The 7,300-nt window shown below is 29.5% G+C and overlaps 1 pseudogene; it reads right to left on the bottom strand.

Moving 5' to 3' along the window:
* Positions 1 to 6,741, bottom strand: part of LOC107005983 — a 10,023-nt pseudogene extending 3,282 nt beyond the window's left edge.
* Positions 6,742 to 7,300: the final 559 nt, after the last annotated feature.

Below are 7,300 nucleotides of genomic sequence, written 5' to 3'. Positions count from 1 at the left end.
GGGGGGGGGGGAATTCATTAATAATTGAGATATGAAAGTGTAATTTCTCCATTTTCTTATTTAGATATTTTAAGTAATCTGAAACTAACGGTCAATTATTAATAACATTATTATTTTAGACTCCTAAATAATATCTGGTTAAATAAGATATTATTTTAATATTTTTAATTTTACAAATTTTAATCATACGAACATGACATGATTTTAATAATGCATAATCATATGAATATGACTTTTTTATTTTACGAGAGTAAAAGTAGAAATTTATTTATAGTTAAGAGAAGAAAATGTTATTAGGTTCATTGAATTTTCTTTTTTAGGTATTTGAAATGATCTTCTAAGACTAAAATGATCAATTGGTAATGACATTACCATTCAAGACTCCAAAATAATATCTAGTCCAATAGGATAATGTTTTAGTATTTTTACCTTTTTAATCATTCAAACAAGATAACCTTTTAATATTTTCCCATTCATAATTATATAACTATGACTTTTCTATGTAATTTAAATTTAAAAAGAAGAAGAGGAACCTCGATAATTTTCTTATTTAGGAATTTGAAGTAACCATCTAAGGCTAAAATGATCAATTGATAATGCAATTATCATTTTGGACTCTTAAACAATATATATTTCACTAGTTTACCTTTTTTGATCATACAAAAAAGATATGTTTTTAATATTTTATCATTTATAATCATATAATATGATTTTTTTTCTAAACAATTATTTTATTCTCCATGCAAGGAAAAAAAATTTTGTCACGCCCCCCAAAAGGGAACATGGTCAATATTGAGTCCATTATGTAAAATAATCCTCAAAGTTATTTTCTCTATTTTGTGACATTTTGGGGTTTAGAGATTTGGTATAGCAACACCAAGTCATCATGACTTATTGAGACTGACGGTTCGCTCACTTGGCCATTCGTTTGATTTTTATTTAAATTTCAGTCTATTAAAGTTTTTCAAGTTTAAATAAACGATCTCAAGCTGCAATTCTAATTATTCCAATAGCTCCACAATGTTGAGTTTGGTCTAGGTGGATCTATGTTATGCTCAAACTACACCTTCTTAAAGAAGTATAAGCGGTCGTTGTCAAATAAAAAATTTAAATGAGGTTATGATCGATCCCATGAGGAATATGATCTAGACTTAGGCTAATTTACTGTTGATTGTACGTTTAGTCAGCTTACTTCCGTAAAATGAGGGATTTGTAACTCAAAGTAATAGTTGATTGATTTGTAGTAATAAGTAGCATGATTCGCAGTTTGATGTGTAAGCGTAAATTCTTAACACATTAATTCTAATAATGGTAGCGCTATTTCCTAGTATTTAACATAAAAAGTTGGTAAGTTACGTATCTCCTAAGTGATTAATCGTCCAAATAAGAAATTTCACCATGCAAGTTGGTTGGTCTATGGGTGAATATTTTATTAATCCTTACCCTTGACCCGAGATTATCCCTCACTTAATTGGGTTAAACTATTAGATAGCGGATTATCACACTAAATTCCTCTTTCTTATTTCTTACTTCCTTCGTCAGAAAAGTAGGAATGAGGCTAGTTCTAACATTGTGCACCGTTAAAAAGCATTCAAAACAAAGAGATTAACAATACATGCATAAACACTATTCTAGAATTACTTAATTATCAATTTTACATTGTTAATTACTCAAGGTTCCCACAATCCTAATTGTGGATTTAGTTACTCATGATTGTATGATTATAATTCATAATAGGGTTAATAACATAAATCATGAATTTACAATTAGAATAGATGAAATCGAAATCTTGAATTGAAGAACAAACGCAAATTTCATAAACCAACACATCAAGAATCAAATGCCAAAAGTGTTTGCAAAATAATTCTCAAAGCCAAAGTAAGTATCTAAAAAAGTCTAACAACCCAAAAATGAAAAATACAACTAATATTTATAGAAACCAAATTGTAAATCAAGTAGTAAAAGGAAGACTAAGAAAATTTGACTTGGACAGTGTCATCTACGACTGATAACTTACAGCTCGTAGATACCTTTCGCTAATCAACAATTGTTCCACCATCTAAGGAGTTCTTCCTAAGGGTATGATCTATGATTGTAGATCTTTGTAGGACCCAACCTTTTCGATCGTCACTCATGGACCGAAGCTCATTCTTTCTAAATTTTTCTACTACTCGTAGTAGTGACTATAACTTCAGTGTGCATCTGTCATTTCATACTTAGTTCTAATTTTCAGCACTTCAACTTGCGAATTACACCTAAGGTCATATATTAAGTCGTACATCACCAAAAAATTCCGTCTGTTGCAACACTTTAACACCAACTGCTCCAAAACTTATTCCCTGCAAAATCAGAGCAAAAACACCATCACATTCAATATCAAAATGTCTAAGAAGGTATTTGGATTGACTAAAAAGTTGGTCAAACATACTTTTAAGTTAGTTTTTTACTTTTGGAAGTGTTCGACAAATAAAAAAAAACTTAAAACAAGTCAAATGACTTAATAATAAGTTAGAAAATGTTTGGCATGGTCAAAAATAACTTAAAATAAGTTTAAAATGACTTAAAGTAAGTCAAAAATCAAAGGTAAGTATGCTTAATGATTTCGCAAATAATTCGTCTAAAATTCATATAACTAAAATATTTATGGATTAACACACACGAAAAACTAAAAAAATCACTTAATTCCTATAACTCTACCCCTAAATGCCCAAATTATTCCACTAATTCTCTAGTGTCCTTGATTCTGAATCAACTTTAGTTCACTGGCAGATCTATAAATAATTTGAAATTGGATTTGAATCTTCCAAGGAGCTAAATAGTTTAACTTATACGTCACGATTAGAGCTGTCAAAATGGGTTTGGCCTGCTAGGCCGGCCCAACCAACTTTTAAATTAAACGGAATCTGGTTTAACTTTTTCAACCCATTTAAGAACGAGACATTTTAGCTAGCCTCATTTAGTCCGCTAGCCTCGTAGGTCCAACATGCAAACCTCAGAGGTAGTTCGTGAGCTTGGATTTTGAAAATATTTATTATATATAGTTAAAGTAGTGTTATTTGTTAAGATTTTGTCAATAGATATTATTAAAGTATCAATATAAAATCAAGGAAAAATTATTGAAGTAGTCAAAATTCCTAACATAATTAGCTAAAACTTCTACATTAAAAAACTTTTCAAAAATTCAATTACCTGAAGTAGTATATCTTCTAGTGCAATAATTCTTCCATTTCGTCACTTACTTTTCGATTATGTGCTCTCATGCATAACTTCATTTGTATAGACAAATCAAAATTCTTGATTTACATGAAGTAGTAATTAATTTTTTTTGCAATGAAATTGGAATTTTATTTGTTACTTTCAGATTATGTGCTCTCCTATTTTATACTTTTTATTTGATTGTAATAAGTTATTGACAACCGTTACAATTCTTCATATTCCATTAGAACAATAAAAATATCATTTATGTAAAAACTTTTCATTGTCCTCTTTAATTGTAAGTTAATAGATGCATTAGATGTATTTAGTACATTATTATTTAAAAAAAATGTTCAAAAATTGAGAGAAAAAATAAATTGAAATGGAGGTCATATAGGCATGCCACATCAGCTTTTCTATATTCAGCTTTATATAGAAAAGCTTTATGAAATGGAGGTCAGTGTGCATCTGTCATTTCATACTTAGTTCTAATTTTCAGCACTTCAACTTGCGAATTACACCTAAGGTCATATATTAAATCGTACATCACCTAAAATTCCGTCTGTTGCAACACTTTAACACCAACTGCTCCAAAACTTATTCCCTGCAAAATCAGAGCAAAAACACCATCACATTCAATATCAAAATGTCTAAGAAGGTATTTGGATTGACTAAAAAGTTGGTCAAACATACTTTTAAGTTAGTTTTTTACTTTTGGAAGTGTTCGACAAATAAAAAAAAACTTAAAACAAGTCAAATGACTTAATAATAAGTTAGAAAATGTTTGGCATGGTCAAAAATAACTTAAAATAAGTTTAAAATGACTTAAAGTAAGTCAAAAATCAAAGGTAAGTATGCTTAATGATTTCGCAAATACTTCGTCTAAAATTCATATAACTAAAATATTTATGGACTAACACACACGAAAAACTAAGAAAATCACTTAATTCCTATAACTCTACCCCTAAATGCCCAAATTATTCCACTAATTCTCTAGTGTCCTTGATTCTGAATCAACTTTAGTTCACTGGCAGATCTAAAAATAATTTGAAATTGGATTTGAATCTTCCAAGGAGCTAAAATAGTTTAACTTATACGTCACGATTAGAGCTGTCAAAATGGGTTTGGCCTGCTAGGCCGGCCCAACCAACTTTTAAATTAAACGGAATCTGGTTTAACTTTTTCAACCCATTTAAGAACGAGACATTTTAGCTAGCCTCATTTAGTCCGCTAGCCTCGTAGGTCCAACATGCAAACCTCAGAGGTAGTTCGTGAGCTTGGATTTTGAAAATATTTATTATATATAGTTAAAGTAGTGTTATTTGTTAAGATTTTGTCAATAGATATTATTAAAGTATCAATATAAAATCAAGGAAAAATTATTGAAGTAGTCAAAATTCCTAACATAATTAGCTAAAACTTCTACATTAAAAAACTTTTCAAAAATTCAATTACCTGAAGTAGTATATCTTCTAGTGCAATAATTCTTCCATTTCGTCACTTACTTTTCGATTATGTGCTCTCATGCATAACTTCATTTGTATAGACAAATCAAAATTCTTGATTTACATGAAGTAGTAATTAATTTTTTTTGCAATGAAATTGGAATTTTATTTGTTACTTTCAGATTATGTGCTCTCCTATTTTATACTTTTTATTTGATTGTAATAAGTTATTGACAACCGTTACAATTCTTCATATTCCATTAGAACAATAAAAATATCATTTATGTAAAAACTTTTCATTGTCCTCTTTAATTGTAAGTTAATAGATGCATTAGATGTATTTAGTACATTATTATTTAAAAAAAAATGTTCAAAAATTGAGAGAAAAAATAAATTGAAATGGAGGTCATATAGGCATGCCACATCAGCTTTTCTATATTCAGCTTTATATATATATATTGATTGTTAAAAATGTCATTATGTCATTATTTTGACAAATATAATGTATCCTAATATAATTAATTTACTATCATTTTATTTCTCATCAGTTACCTAGTTTGACTCTACTACCAATTAAAAGTAAAATAAAAAAGAACCCACGTTCTAATACTCTCTTTAGTTTTTTATCCCAAATCTCTCCACACTCTCTACTGTTTCCACCGTTGTTATCTCCTACACTTCTTTAAGAAATTTCTTAGACTTGTACGATTTCAACATCTGGCAATTTTTCGAGTAAAGTAGGGTATAATATTTGATTGCTCTCTCTTACGTCTGATCAAGAGTAAGACATGCTCCACGACTTCTCTGCTTATTGGGTTCACACGGTTTCTTTGTTGGGATCAAGATATCTGTCGTCGCTCTATGGATGGTTCAGAAAAGACTCTTCTTGAATCCATGGAACTTGATAAATCAATTGTCTAATCGAAATTCTTAATTGTCCATAATTATCAAGTTTAAATAATCAAAATAAGTATTCATTATTTAGGTATTCATCCTAATTGCATATGTAAAACAAACTTTTTATTTTATTTCGCTTATTGTGTATTTACAATATCACTTTGTATACCATATATCTTGTATTTAGATATGATTTCGTATTCATCCTAATGAAATACCATCAAATTTTATATTTATATTTGGTATGTTAGATATGCATTGAACCTAATTGCATCAGTGAAACAAATTTTGTATTTTATTTCGCTCATTTTGTATTTTCAATATCCTTTGTATAGTCGATAGTTTATAGTTAGACTTGATGTTGTATTCATTTTCAATTCTAAATAATCAAATACAATTTATTTAAGTATTCATTATATAAGTATTCATACTAATTGCATTATTAGTAAATAGATTTTTTTGTATTTTATTTGACTCAAAATGATCTAATGAACCCCTATATTTGTGTCCATTTGTATTGTGAAATTTTTCTATTTACCCATTTGTTATCTCGACCCCTACACTTGATAAAACCTAATATATCTAACCCCTTTAACCATTGACCATGCTTATGTGACATTAATATGATTCAGTTAGCAAGAGAGTGAGACCACACGCCTACTAGGGTAAGTGAACATCATATTTAAATTTTAAAAATATTTAAATGAAAAGAGTAAAATAATAAACTTTAAAAAAAAAAAATCTTTCTTCTTCCCCTAACAACCCACTTTTTTTAGCCATTTCCATTTTTGTCCAACCCTTTTTTTCTTTCATCTTTTTCTAGCCATCTCCATTTTTGTCCAACCCTCTTTTTTTTCTTTCTTTCATCTTCTTTACATCACAGGTGGTGAGGAGCATGCTGATAAATCGAAGGCAATGATGAACTTCTGGCCTTCTAATACGCCGTAGAAGATAGATAACATATAGGGTCCCTAGTGGTTCAGAATAGTCGTCAATGGTATGGAAAAATGGAGATAGCGGAGAGGGACAAGGAGCTGGTGCGGCGACTTACAATTTTTTTATTTGTGGAGGTTGGAGAAGAAGAAAGTAAGACAAATGGTGAAAGTGTGCGACGAAGATGGAGATAGATGAGGGAAAGAGTATTTGTGGTCTCGCCAGCGAGAGGGGTGGTGGCAACGACAACTTTCTCCGGCGATTGAGTCATTTCACGGTGAAAATGGCAAATGATGTAGGGAGATCCAAAACTTTAATTTCAAAGAATAAATTAAAATTTTATTTTGTAAAATTTGCATCAAAACTTTATAATTTTTTGTCCAAAAAGAAATTATTATAAGCATACTAGATGATATGGCCAAATTTATCTGACATGGAATGTGACATCATCGCTATTGAGAGTCACGATCAGTTGAAAGAGTTCAACTGGTTGAGTTTAAATGTGTTCAGGGGTCAGATGACAAAGACATAAGTAAAAGGGTTCACAATACAGACGGATACAACTACAAGGGTCCACCAGACCATTTTGTCTTTTGTATTTTCAATATCACTTTGTATATCAGTTAGTTTGTATTTAGATTTGAATTTGTATTCGTCCTAATGGTATACAATTAACTTTTGAATTGTATGGTCTAATTTTCAATTGAAATAAGTATTTGTCGTGCTCAATTTGTAAAAAAAAGTTCATCCGAAATTTTGAATACACAATCATATTTAATGAAATTCATCCGAATACACAAAATCATATTTAAAGAAGTTCAACCGAATAC

Source organism: Solanum pennellii, chromosome 12, assembly GCF_001406875.1.
Source record: "Solanum pennellii chromosome 12, SPENNV200".
NCBI classification, from domain to species: domain Eukaryota; kingdom Viridiplantae; phylum Streptophyta; class Magnoliopsida; order Solanales; family Solanaceae; genus Solanum; species Solanum pennellii.
Note: the sequence above shows the minus strand (reverse complement) of the source record. Positions and strands in the feature narration are given on the sequence as shown.